Here is a 14,126-nt window from a genome sequence, read left to right as displayed (position 1 = left end):
CAGTATCACTTATTTGAAGCCAAGGTGTGCCTATCAAATATTTTCTATTTGCTTGAAAGTTGAATCTTTTAAATAATACTTCATATCTTCTCAAGTAAGAAGATTTAATTCTTCTTAAGGAAACTTCATAGTCAGAGCAAAAACTTCACTCAGAGGAGCCACAGGAGTTCCCTTTCTCTGAACTTTTACTGCTACAGATACATAAAAACCTCACCTGAGGACATTAATAATGGGCTCTAGATATAGAAACGACCCCGGGCATCCTCCAGAGTGACAAAAAGAAACATGCCCCCTAAAAACTTGCTTGCCTTCTAAGGGCAACTGGGCCAAGCTAGAGAGAAGAATGTCCCCCGCAGGTAGCTGGAGTAGCTGATCCTCATCTGTCACACGCTGTCATAGGTAGTGATATTCTGGTTAAACACAACCCTCAGTGGACAGTTAATAGCTGGATTTGTTTAAGGGGAAAGGCGTGCTCACAAGAAATCTTGCTGGTATTAGGCAGCATTCTGGGGAAAAACCGCTACCACCTCCACCCACCACCTTCTTCCAGGGTGTAGGGGGAACAGTCCACTTAGTACCTTGTGCAAACTAGAAAAAGGTGCCCCTTTCTCAGGCAGACACACTCCATGCTGGTGCTCATGGCTCGGCCATCACAGCACAAGCTGGATTTAAGCTCCACTCACACTCGGAGCTGGGTGTGCCCTTAGGTAGCTGCATGGCTGCGTAAGGTGGAGCTATTGTTGAAGTAATCATAATTTCAACACCAGTGCTTTGCCTTTTATCTGCTATAGAAATGAAATGGGTTGCGATTAGTTAACCAATGGTTCAATAATGATTATCAATCAAGGAATTTTTTTGTGTGAAAGGAAGAAAAATGATATACTTGGGAAAAACTTTCAAATACAAATGAAATGGAAGTCATGCAAAAGTCAAAGTCATTAAAAGCTCCCATGAGCCAAGCATCCCAATTTTACTTATTATTATTCCCACCTTGTTCTAAAAAGAAGATTTAAAGGTATGGTACATCCCAGGTAATGAAGATCTCACTGCATTGGTCGGCCTCAAATCTGAAGTTACTATTTTTTATACTATCACTTTTTCAATAATTAATCACAATTATCTCCTGTTAGCTCATATTAACTTCTATGATGATTTTTAAAATGCTCTACTGGTGGTACACCTGGCTCCAGAAAAAAGTTAATAAGCCTGAGACTGTTACCTTTAGAAAGGTCTGCTTGCAAGGCTGGCCCTGGCTAGCATCTGGGAACTTGACTTTTGACTTTCACTTTTGAAGCACTTTCTACACAGATAAGGTTGCTTCGTCTGCCTGGGGCAGTGAACAACGCATTTCCTTTGGGAATCTGAAATTGTGGTGGCCCAGGGGTGCCTGCCTATGTGACCCAATAAAAACCCTGAATTCTGAGTCTCAAATGGGTTTCCCTGGACGAAAACATTGTATAACCCATGGTTACATTTTCATTGCTGGAGGGAAAGTGTGCCCTGTGTGATCCTTGGTGGAAGGGAAGAAGGAAAAGAGGGTAGGAAGCCGGCACACGGATTCCTCCAGCCCCTGCCTGGTGTCTTTTCCCTTTACTGATCCGGCTGTGCATTCTTACTGCATCCGTGTAATAAATCTAAGCCACAAGTACAACTGAGTGCTATAAGTCCTAGCAAATCACCAAACAGGTAGTGGTCTTGGGGACTCCTAAAATACTGAGAGAGAATAAAATGCACTGTTTAAAATGCATAATTTGATACATTTTGACATATTTATGTAGGCATCACCACAAGTAAAATAACATATCCAGCATTCTCCAAAGTTTCCTTCTACTCACTTTTAATCTAAACTCTCAAGTCCCTCTCCACATCCCCTATCCCCAGTGAACCTCTAATCTCCTTTCTATCATTATATATTAGTTTGCATTTTCTAGAATTTTACATGACTGTAATCATACAGTATGTAGAGGCTATGTGTAAATACAGCTTCTTTCACTCAGCATAATTACATGAAGATTCATCCATTTGTAACATGTATCAATATTTCATTCCTTTATATTACTGAATGGTATCTATTGTGTGGATTATATTAATACTATAGTTTATCCATTTACCTGTGGACAGACATTTGCATTGTTTTGAGCTTTGAGCTATTACAGATGAAGTGGTTATAAATGTGTGTACAAGTCTGTGTATTTCATTTTTATGGATAAATACCTAGGAGTTGAATGGCTGGATCATTTTGTAGGTGTACATTTAGCTTTTTAGGAAACCACCAGATTATTTTGCAAAATGGTTGCGCCATTTTACATCCCTATCAGCAGTGTATGAGCGTTTCAGTTCTTCCACATCCTCACCAACACTTGGTATGGTCAGTTTTCAATTTTAGCAATTCTAATAGGTGTTAATGATATCTCATTATGGTTTCAATTTGTATTTTTCCAGTGACTCATGATGTTGAGTATTCTTTCATGTGCTTACTGCCATCAGCATTTCTATTTTGGTAACAAGTCTGTTCAAATCTTTTGCTCATTTTTAAAAAATTGATTATTTTCTCACTATGGAGTTATCTATATATTCTGCATACAATATTTATGTACAAGTATTCATATGATCTATAAATATTTTCTCCCAGTCTGTGGCTCACCTTTTCATTCTCATAACAGTGTTTTTGAAGAGCAGAAGTTTTTAATGTTGATGAAGTCCAATTTATCAATTTGTTCTTTTATGGACCATGCTATTGGGTGTTATATCTAAAATATCTTTGCCTAATCCAAGGTCACAAGGATTTTTCTCCTCCTTTCTAGAAGTATTATAGTTTTAGGTTATACATTTTGATTATGATGTACTTTCTGTTAATTTTCATATGTGGTATGAGGAACTTAACTGAAGCTTTTTTCCCGTTTTTGTATATAGATACCCAATTGTTCTAACTATATCTAATTGTCCCGAAACAAGTGAATTGCTTTTGCATCTTGTCAAAAATCAATTGTGCATATACATGTGGGTTGTTTTCTGGATGCTCTATTCTGATCCATTGTTCAATTTGGTGATATTGATGCCAATACCACGCTGTCTGGATTTACCATAGCTTCATGAGAATTCTTATAACAGATAATATTAGTCATCCCATTTTGTCCTTCATTTTTGAAGCTGTTGTGACTGTTCTAGGTCCTTTTATTTCCCTAAGAATTTCAGAGACAGTTTGTCAATTTCAGCAATTCTGACTGAGATTGAATGGAATCTATTAATTTAGTGAATCTTAATAGTGTGTCTTCTAACCCACAAGCATAATCTCTCTATATTTATTTAGGTCTTTAATTTCTCACACCAACGTTTTGGTGATTTAATTCTTGAATCAATATTAACACATAATGCTTTTGTGTCCTAGGTCTTCTCCATAGGTGAGGAAAAATTCCAGAAAATTTACTAAAATTTTCACAAAAATATAGTCCCTCTTCCCCAACTTGTGATACCTTCGGGGTGTTGTTTTGCTCACATACTAGAGAAAATGAAAACATTTCAATTTTTTGGTTTTATATGTCAAATATGCCAAATACATAAAGAAAGAAAGTTAAACCTAACACATTTGTTTTTTTTTAATTAACAGAAGGGCTTTATAGATCTCTATAGGGAGAACTATGGAACACTGAAGAAGGAAATAGCAGAGGACATAAACAGATGGAAAACCATACCATGCTCAGGGGTCGGCAGAATCAACATTGTTAAAATGTCTATACTACCCAAAGTGATTTACAGATTCAATGCAATTCCTATTAAAATACCAACATCATTTTTCACAGATATAGAAAAAATAATTTTATGCTTCGTATGGAACCAGAGAAGACCCTGTATAGCAAAAGCAATCCTAGACAATAAAAATAAAATGGGAGGTATCAGTTTGCCAGATTTCAAACTATACTACAAGGCTGTAGTAATTAAATCAGCTTGGTATTGGCACAATAGGGACATTGACCAGTGGAACAGAACTGAAAACTCAGATATAAAACCATCCTCATATAGCTATCTAATCTTTGACAAAGCAGACGAAAACATAAACTGAGGAAAAGAATCCTTATTCAATAAATGGTGCTGGGAAGACTGGACAGCCACATGTAGAAGACTGAAGCAGGATCCACACCTTTCACCTCTCACAAAAATCAACTCACGCTGGGCAACAGACTTAACCTTTTGCACTCGCTTGCTTTTTTCTCATTATCCACTCGACATTATCCACACTTGACATCCGAGTGCAAAGGATTAAACCTAAGGTAAGAAACTATTAGAATTTTAGAGGAAAAAGTGGAAATACTCTTCTAGACATTGGCCTAGGCAAAGAATTTGTGAAGAAGACCCCAAAGTCAATCACAGCAACAACAAAAATAAATAAAGGGAACCTTATCAAACTAAAAAGCTTCTGAACAGCCAAAGAAACTGTCAAGAGAGCAAACAGACAACCTATAGAATGGGATAAAATTTTCGAATACTACACATCTGATAAGGGGCTGATAACTAGAATCTATTTAGAACTCAGGAAAATCAGAAAGAAAAAATGAAACAACCCTATCAAAAAGTGGGCAAAGGACAATGAGAGAAACTTTTCAAAAGAAGACAGAATAATGGCCAACAAACATATAAAAAAAATGTTCAACATCTCTAATCATCAGGGAAATGCAAATCAAAACTGCAATGAGATATCATGTGTCTCCAGTGAGAATGGTCTTTATCAAAAAGTCCCAAAACAATAAATGTTGGCGTGGATGCGGAGGTACACTCCTACAGTGCTGGTGGGACTGCAAACTAGTTCAACCTCTGTGGAAAGCAATATGGAGATACCTTAAAGCGATATAAGTAGATCTGTCATTTGATCCAGCAATCCCATTACTGGGCATCTACCCAAAAGAACAAAAGACACTCTATATAAAAGACATCTGCACTCGAATGTTTATAGCAGCACAATTCACAATTGCAAAGTTGTGGAAATAACCCAAGTGCCCATCAATACATGAGTGGATTAATAAAATGTGGTATATGTATACTATGGAGTACTATTCAGCTTTAAGAAACAATGGTGATATAGCACCTCTTGTATTTTCCTAGATAGAGCTGGAACCCATTCTAAGTGAAGTATGGTATATAGCACCTCTTGTATTTTTTCTGGATACAGCTGGAACCCATTCTACTAAGTGAAGTATATCCCAAGAATGAAAAAACAAGCACCACATGTACTCACCAGCAAATTGGTATTAACTGATCAACACCTAAGTGGACATATAGGAATAACATTTATTGGGCATTGGGCAGGTGGGAAGGGGGAGGAGGGGATGGGTATATAGATACATAATGAGTGAGATGTGCACTGTTTGGGGGATGGTCACGCTTGAAGCTCTGACTTGAGGGATAGGGCAAGGGCAGTATATGTAACCTTAATATTTGCACCCCCATAATATGCTGAAATAAAAATAAATAAATTTTTAAAAACCAGAATGGCTTTATAAATAAGGCACTAAAAATAGTACTAGATGGGGTTTTTTTTGGGGGGGGGAATATTTCCTTGAACTGACTATGATTTTTCAGTTCCTGAATCGCTTTTGCCCAGAACACTATATTTTAAAATCTGTGAAAAACTAGTGAGCAAACCCAATCTCAGACTTCTGTGTCCACTTGAGAGTGCATAAGGTTGTGCCCTGCATACAGTAGATGCCACACAACTCATGAGAAGTGTTTAAGCACCACGTAGTAATTTAAACATGGGCCCATACATAACAAGCAATTAGTACATGTCTGTGCTGTACAAGAGACATGCTCACAATTAAAGAGGAAGATAAACAAGGAAAGAACAGAAGGCAAAAAAATATTTTTAAAGAAGGAAAAAAAGAAACTGTCATTAAAGAGGATAATAAAGTTTAACTGTGGGACCACTAGGAAGGAACAATTAAATATGGCCATTGGAATTAAGCATGTTCTGCAGCAGACTTTTCACTTAAGCTGGGCCATGGAACACATGTAGGATTTTGCCCACAGAATACAGAATGGTGTAGGTAGGGTTTTAGGTAATGAGATGAATCACGGAAGCAAAAGTTCTCATTTCTGAGCCAGTTTCACGCTAGAAGATATAAAGTTTTTCTTAGCACACTCCAAATTTCTGAGAGCGACTCAGAGCTAACATTTGTTCATGTTTTATTTTATCAAAGGGTTGGGTGTTAAAGGTGAGGTGGTGACTAGCTGAATGTAGATGACGTGGCAGGATTATGTTTCCAAGTATGCTACATTTTAACAAGTTGGTCATATAAATGGTTAGAAAATTTGAGGATTCAGATGCCCTTACCATCTACACAGCGCTGGAGATTCACGGCGAAATGCTTCATCACAGAATTAGATACACAGCCCCTCCGCTCTGACCACTGTGCTATATAGAGTGTGCCAGACATTTCAAAGGAAAATAGCACAGCTATTTACAGAACGTCTTCATTTCACCCCTGGGATCTATCCTTTGTTCTGTGTCCTTTTCACTCAATCTATGCTCTTTAAGGATTCCTTGGATGCCACTTTCTTTTCTGAGAGGGGGAAAAATATAACAACAACTGTGGCTTATATTAAAAGTACCTCCATATAATTAAAACATTTTCAGTATTTAAAAGCTTTGTTACTTTCTTAACACAAAATAGCAGTTACATAACAGGCATAACTTCAGGTACTTGGTGAGAACTCCAATCTAAATAAAGCAATGGATATGATGACAAAGAAGCAGCAATTCACATATTGATATGAGTTATAAACAGGTCCGGTCCCCAAAAGCACTCTCTTCCTGTTTATTTGACACCAATTGCCATTTATTCCTCTGCCGCAACCTCCAATGAAACAGACAGGGCTTGCACAGCAATGTTAACCAACCAAACCCGCAGCCAGAGTAATTTCCATAGACCCAATGGCCATGAAGGACACAGAAGATGTATTTGGTGCACCTCCCAACTCCTCCAGGCTAAATGCCATTTAAACTTTCCCAGTGCTGGTAGTGCTTGTTTACTGCATTGTCATCTGCTCTAGGCAAGGAAAGAGCCAGGTAACTGCTGTGCACTCCGTGTCGAGTGACCCTTGCCGAAAACCAGCTGTTTCTTCAGCTCACTTTTCTTTCTGCAGCTTTAAGCTGCAGCTTTAAGCTTTAAGCTCCTCTTTGGGAGATGGATAACAGAAGGCCTGAGGGATTGCAAAACTTTACAGGGTTCCTCAAACTTTTTAAACAGGGGGCCAGTTCACTGTCCCTCAGACCGCTGGAAGGCCGGACTATAGTTTTAAAAAAACTATGAACAAATTCCTATGCATACTACACATATCTTATTTTGAAGTAAAAAAACGGGCAAAAACACTCGCATGTGGCCTGCAGGCCGTAGTTTGAGGACGCATGCTTTAGAAGATCAATGTAGGCAATCATCAGAATCCCCTTACAGTAAAACACAGAAAGTTTAAAAAATGCCTTTAGCTTCCTTGAAGATATACCACTATTTGGAATCTTGTTTTATTTTTTCTGAAGGAAATGAATAAAGTTCTTGATCTTCTGAAATTTAAAATGCTATAGGCAACTTTAAGGAGCAAGGTTACAATAAAAAAATGTGACACTCTGTATCTTGTTTTTTAAACTAACAATTTCAGTAGCAAAAGACAAACAAACAAAACCCACCAAATCCAATGGGACCCAATGAACTAAAATACACAACGGAAAGGGCAGTGTAAATATGGTAAAGATTCGAATACAGAGGAGAAGACTTGGAAATGAGGGTCCTTTCCAATTTCATGCCCATAAACACCAGATATTTTCCAAAACAGAGCTACATTTATATAATCCAACACAACCCTACTTTTTGTCTTTGGAAGAAGCTTAAACATTAGCACAATGCCTGCTCTTTTCTTTACCTTTCTTGCATCTGCCTTGTAAGGATTTCGCCACCCAGTTCTTTCAACTCAATGCTATTCATGCCACACAGTGTCCTTCACATAACTTCATGTTGTTCTGGATCTTTTATTTGCCTGTTTTAATTCCTATATAGTGCCATTACCACAGCACAAAATTTTTGAGATGCACAAGCAAATTATTTTAAGGAGCTAAAAATCCCAGAAAGCAGAAATGTTCTTAATGTTATATTCTTAATCCTTCTCCCGTCTCATTGAGCAGAAGACTGAGTCTTAACATTGCTTCCATGCCTACTTTATTTTTGCAATAAATATCTACTACATATCTAATGTGTGTCCAGTCCTGTGCTATCCTTGAGCAGGCCAGACAAGGGCTTTGCTGCACAAAGCCAACACTCTAGGAAAGAAAAAGCAATGATACAACTATAGTCATGTGCCTTATAATGATGTTCTGGTCACATATGACAGTGTCCCATAGATTATAACGGAGCTGAAAAATTCCTATCTCCTAGTGATGATACAGCCCTTGTAGTGCGATGAGTTCCTCATGTATTTGTGATAATGCAGGTGTAAGAAAACCTAATGTGCTGCCAGTCATATGAAAATATAGCACATACAATTATGTATATCAGATTTGATAATAAGTGACAGCATTACTAATTTGTGTATTTACTATGCTTTTTTAATCATTAAACTATACTACTTCTACTTATAAAAAAAATAGTTAACTATGAAATAGCCCTAGGCAGGGCCTTTATCCCAGAAAAAGGCATTATTATCATAGGAAATGACACAGCTCCATGTATGTTATTGCCCCTGAAGACCTTTCAGTGGGTCACGATGTGGGGGTAGAAGACAATGATATTGAAGATCCTGACTCTGTGTAGGCCTATGCTAACGTGTGTGATGGTGTCTTAGTTTTTGACAATATAGTTTACAGAATAAGGATATAAAAAATATTTTTGTACAGCTGTACAGTGTGTTTGTGCTTTAAGTGTTTTTACAAGAGTCAAAAAGTTAAAACAATTTAGAAGTTTATAAAGTAAAAAAGTTATAGTAAGCTAAGATTAATTTATTATTGAAGACAAAAAATTTTCATAAATTTAGTGTAACCTAATTACACAGTGGTTTATGAAGTCTACAGTAGTATATAACAACGTCCTAGGCCTTCGTATTCACTTGTTCACTGACTTGCGCTGAGCAACTTCTAGTCCTGCCTGCTCCTCCAGTTGCCCTATGTGGGTATATATATATTTTTTAATCTTCTATACAACATTTTTACTGTACCTTTTCTGTGTTTAGATACACAAACACCACAGTGTTACAACTGCCTACAGTATTCAGTATAGTAACAGGCTGTACAGGTTTGTGGCCTAGAGGTAATAGCCTACACCATCTAGCCTAGGTGTGTGGTAGGCTTTGTGCAAGTACATTCTATGATGTTTGCACGATGACAAAATCACCTAATGATGCATTTCTCGGAACATATCCCTGTTGTTAAGTGATACATGCCTCTAAGTGCAAATTAGTTACATACTTTCTGTGCTGATAAGGACTATAAGGGAAATAGATGGTGTGATGAGAGCATGTTACAGAGAATCTGACCTGATCTGGGATCTCTTATGGATTCCTTGAGGACATTAGCAAGAGCTTAGCCTAAAGCATTAGTTAGCATTAACCACCGTGGACAGGAAGACTAAATACCTTCAAGGAAGAAAGGAACCTAGACCCCATCAAAGCACCCACAAGCAAACCCAAAGGTCCTTACCCAACATATGCCACAGACACACCCGTAGGAGTGGGGGCGGGGGCAGAGGCAGAGAAAAAGCACCATCTAAACAAAAGAAAATCCCCAAACAAGAAGTGACAGATGCTCCAGATGGGAAGGAAATCAGTGCAAGAACTCTGGAAGTATGAAAAATCAGAGTGAAACAACATCCTCAAAGGAGCACACCTGCTCTCTAGCAATGAATCCCATCCAAAATGAAAATACTTAAATGACACAGAAAGAATTCCAAATATAGATTATAAGGAAGCTCACTGAGATTGAAGAGAAAATGGAAAATCAATTCAAAGAAACCAGAAAAACAGTTCAAGAAATAAATGAAAAATTTTCTAAAAAGATAGATATATTTTTCTTTAAAAATAGAACTTCTGGAAGTAAAAAAATTCACGTAGGAAAATACAAAAAAAAAAAAAAAAGAAGTTTTAAGAATAGATTAGACAAAGCAGAGGAATTTCAGAGCTTGAAAACAACTCTTTTGAATTAACCTAGTCAGTCAAAAATAAAGAACAAAGAATCAAGAGGAATGAACAAGTCTATGAGAAATATGAGCTTATGTGAAATGGCCCAATATAGTAACCATGAGCATCCCTGAGGGTAAAAAAAAAAAAGCCACAAGGCCAGGAAGACCTATTTGAGGGAATAATTGAAGAAAACTTCCCTGGTCTTGCTAGGGATTTAGACATCCAGATACAAGCAGCTCAATGAATACCTGGGAGATTCATTACAAAGAGGCACTCACCAAGACACACAGTCATCAGGCTGTCCAAAGCCAGCACAAGGGAGGAACTCCGGTGAGCTATGAGGTGAAAACATCAAGTAGCTTACAAAGGAAAACCCATCTGACTAATAGCAGAGTTCTCAAGAGAAATCTTACAAGCCAGAAAGGAATGGGGTCCTATCTTTAGTCTCCTTAAACAGAATAACTGCCAGCCAAGAATTTTATATCCTGCTAAACTAAGGTTCATAAATGAAGGAGAAATAAAGTCTTTTCCAGACAAGCAAACACTAAGGGAATTTGTCACTTCTAGACCCACCCTACAGGAAATGCTCAAAAGTGTATGATATATGCAACAGCACAATAGATACCAACCAGTGTAAAAACACTCAAAAGTTATAACTCACACCTATTATAAAACAAAGGTACAAAAGGGAAAACACAATAATAAGGTATCATTCAACATGTTGAACAGAACAGCATCCCACATATCAATACTAACACTCAAGGTGAATGCTGTGAATGGCCCACTTAAAAGATATAGATTGGCTAAATGGATGAAAAAACAAAAGTATTTGCTGTCTGCAAGAAACACATCTAAATCACAAGGACTCACACAGACTCAAGGTAATGGGATGGAAAAACATATTCCACACAAATGAAAACCAAAAGTGAGCAGGTGTAGCTATTCTTACAACAGATAAAACCGACCTTAAATCAACACAATGGCACAGAAAGACAAAGATGGTCAATACATAATGGTAAAGGGAGCAATACAATAAGAAGATACAATAATCCTAAATATGTATGCACTTAACACCAGAGTTTCCAGTTTCATAAAGCAAATTCTTCTCTATCTAAGCAAAGAAATAAATAGTAGCATCTTAGTAGTCAAGGAATTCAATATTTCACTGACATAACTGGAAAGATCACTGAAGCAGAAAATGAATAAACATTGGAATTAAGCAGGCTTCTAGAACAAATGAACCTAACAGATATTTACAGAATATTATACCTAAAAACTGAATATACATTTTTCTCATTAGCACATGAAATATTTTCCAGATTGATCATATCTTAGGTCACAAAACATATCTTAGCAAATTTAAAAAAAATCAAAATCATACCATGTATCTTCTCAGACCATAGTGGAATAAAGCTATAAGTCAATTCCAAGAGAAACTCAAATCTACCCAAAGTCATGGAAATTAAACAACCTGCTATGGAATGATCCTTAGGTATATGACTAAATTAAGATAGAACTCAAAAGATTCCTTGAACTGAATGACAAACGGGACTAAGCTTTCAAAATCTTGGGATACAGTAAAAGCAGCCCTAAGGCGGAAGTTCATAGCCTTAAATGCCTACATCAAAAAGACAGAAAGATTACAAACTAACAACCTAGTATCACATCCCAAGAACTAGAAAAAGAAGAACAAACCAAACCCAAAGTGGGCAGAAAAAAGAAATAACAAAGCTCAGGGCAGGCCGGGCGCGGTGGCTCACGCCTGTAATCCTAGCACTCTGGGAGGCTGAGGCGGGTGGATTGCTCAAGGTCAGGAGTTCGAAACTACCCTGAGCAAGAGCGAGACCCTGTCTCTACTATAAATAGAAACAAATTAATTGGCCAACTAATATATATAGAAAAAATTAGCCGGGCATGGTGGCGCATGCCTGTAGTCCCAGCTACTTGGGAGGCTGAGGCAGGAGGATTGCTTGAGCCCAGGAGTTTGAGGTTGCTGTGAGCTAGGCTGACGCCATGGCACTCACTCTAGCCTGGGCAACAAAGCGAGACTCTGTCTCAAAAAAAAAAAAAAAAAAAAAAAAAAAAGCTCAGGGCAGAACTAAACAAAATGGAAACCAAAAAACAGAGACAAAGGGTTAATGAATCAAAAAGTTTGTTATTTGAAAAGATAAACAAAACTGATAGACCACCAACTAGATTAACCAGAAATAGAAAATACTCACAAAATCTCCATCAGAAATAAATAAGGATACATTTCAACTGATACCACCGAAATACAAAATATCATCCATAAGTACTATAAATACCTCTATGCAAAGAAACTAAAAAACCCTGAGGAAATGGATAAACTACTGGAAACACACAACCTCCCAAACCTGAATCAAGAAGAAATAGAAACAACAATAATGAGCAGTGAGTTTGAAGCAGTAATAAGAAATTTCTCAACAAAAAATGGTCTGGACCAGACAGATTTACAGCCAAATTGTATTAGACCTACAAAGAACTGGCACCTAGCCTACAAAACAAACCAAAACCCCAAATAAACTCACATTGATGGGGTTGTGTCAAAGGGACCTATCCAACCGAGACAGGTCCTAATGCCCAAAGCTGGGACAATTGATCAACAAAATAACGACGAATGCACATACCCTTGACATGATGTCATGAAAATGGTGTGGAGTGGCTATGTCCCCTGCAGCAGCGCCAGCCCTCCCGTTTGCCACATTCCTCCCCCACGACATACTCCCCATCCAAGCCCAGAGCTGAGTCTGCATGTCAATCACCAATCATCGCCAGCTTATGCTATCATGGGAGAGACTCTATTCCTCTCATTAAAGTGGGAAATGGAAAAACAGAACAAATTAGCCACCCATCTCAGGAAAGTGGAAAGGCAACACTGTTATATTATGGAAATGAGGAATGTTCCTATTTATTTAATATGCAAATTGTTTATATAAAAGACACCATTAGAAACAAACCATAATAAGAGCCATGAGAAATACGTGGGACAGGGCCATGATTAAAAACATTAATAAAGGGAAATAAACCATGTTGAAATTTTAGCCCTTTAGGTTTTAATACAAAAAAAATAATACTGCTTACACAAGAAAAGCTTCACTTAATTCTGTTACTTGCTTTAAGTCATATGAATTTGTGAATCCTGGTATGGGCTGTCTAGAATGAGATTTCTTGAGCTTTGCATATTAAAAAGCTATAGTAATCAAGACAATGTGGACTTAGTGTAATGATAAATATATAGACAAATGGAAGAGATTAGAGAGTTTAGAAATAGTTTCTCCTACTTATGGTCAGTTGATTTCTGTCTAAGATGCCAAGGCAATTCAGTGGGGAAAAGGATAGTCTCCTCCACAAATAATGCTGGAACAAACGAATATCCACAGAAAATAACGGGTGGCGGGGATATGGAGTACAGAGAAAAGGAAACTCTTGTATATGGCTGGTGGGAATGTAAATTAGTACAGCCATTATGGAAAACAGCATGGAGGTTCTCCAAAAATATTAAAAACAGAACTACCAGGCCGGGCGCAGTGGCTCACGCCTATAATCCCAGCACTCTGGGAGGCCAAGGCGGGCGGATTGCTCAAGGTCAGGAGTTCGAAAGCAGCCTGAGCAAGAGGGAGACCCCGCCTCTACTATAAATAGAAAGAAATTAATTGGCCAACTAATATTTATGGAAAAAAATTAGCCGGGCATGGTGGTGCATACCTGTAGTCCCAGCTACTCGGGAGGCTGAGGCAGCAGGATTGCTTAAGCCCAGGAATTTGAGGTTGCTGTGAGCTAGGCTAATGCCACGGCACTCACTCTAGCCTGGGCAACAAAGCAAGACTCTGTCTCACAAAAAAAACAACAACAAAAAAAAAACCAAAACTACCATACGATGCAGCAATCCCACTAGTGGGTATATATCCAAAGGATATGAAATCAGCACGTCGAAGACAATTCCCATGTTGACT

At 37.8% G+C, this 14,126-nt stretch overlaps 1 protein-coding gene across 1 annotated transcript in view; it reads right to left on the bottom strand.

Annotated features, from left to right (window-relative positions):
* B3GAT2 (beta-1,3-glucuronyltransferase 2) overlaps nucleotides 1-14,126 on the bottom strand; it is a 57,327-nt gene that overhangs the window by 20,958 nt on the left and 22,243 nt on the right. The window lies entirely within an intron of this gene.

Source organism: Microcebus murinus, chromosome 5 (assembly GCF_040939455.1).
Source record: "Microcebus murinus isolate Inina chromosome 5, M.murinus_Inina_mat1.0, whole genome shotgun sequence".
Classification (NCBI taxonomy): Eukaryota; Metazoa; Chordata; class Mammalia; order Primates; family Cheirogaleidae; genus Microcebus; species Microcebus murinus.
The sequence above is the reverse complement of the archived record's forward strand: the minus strand, read 5'-3'. Positions and strand labels throughout refer to the sequence as shown.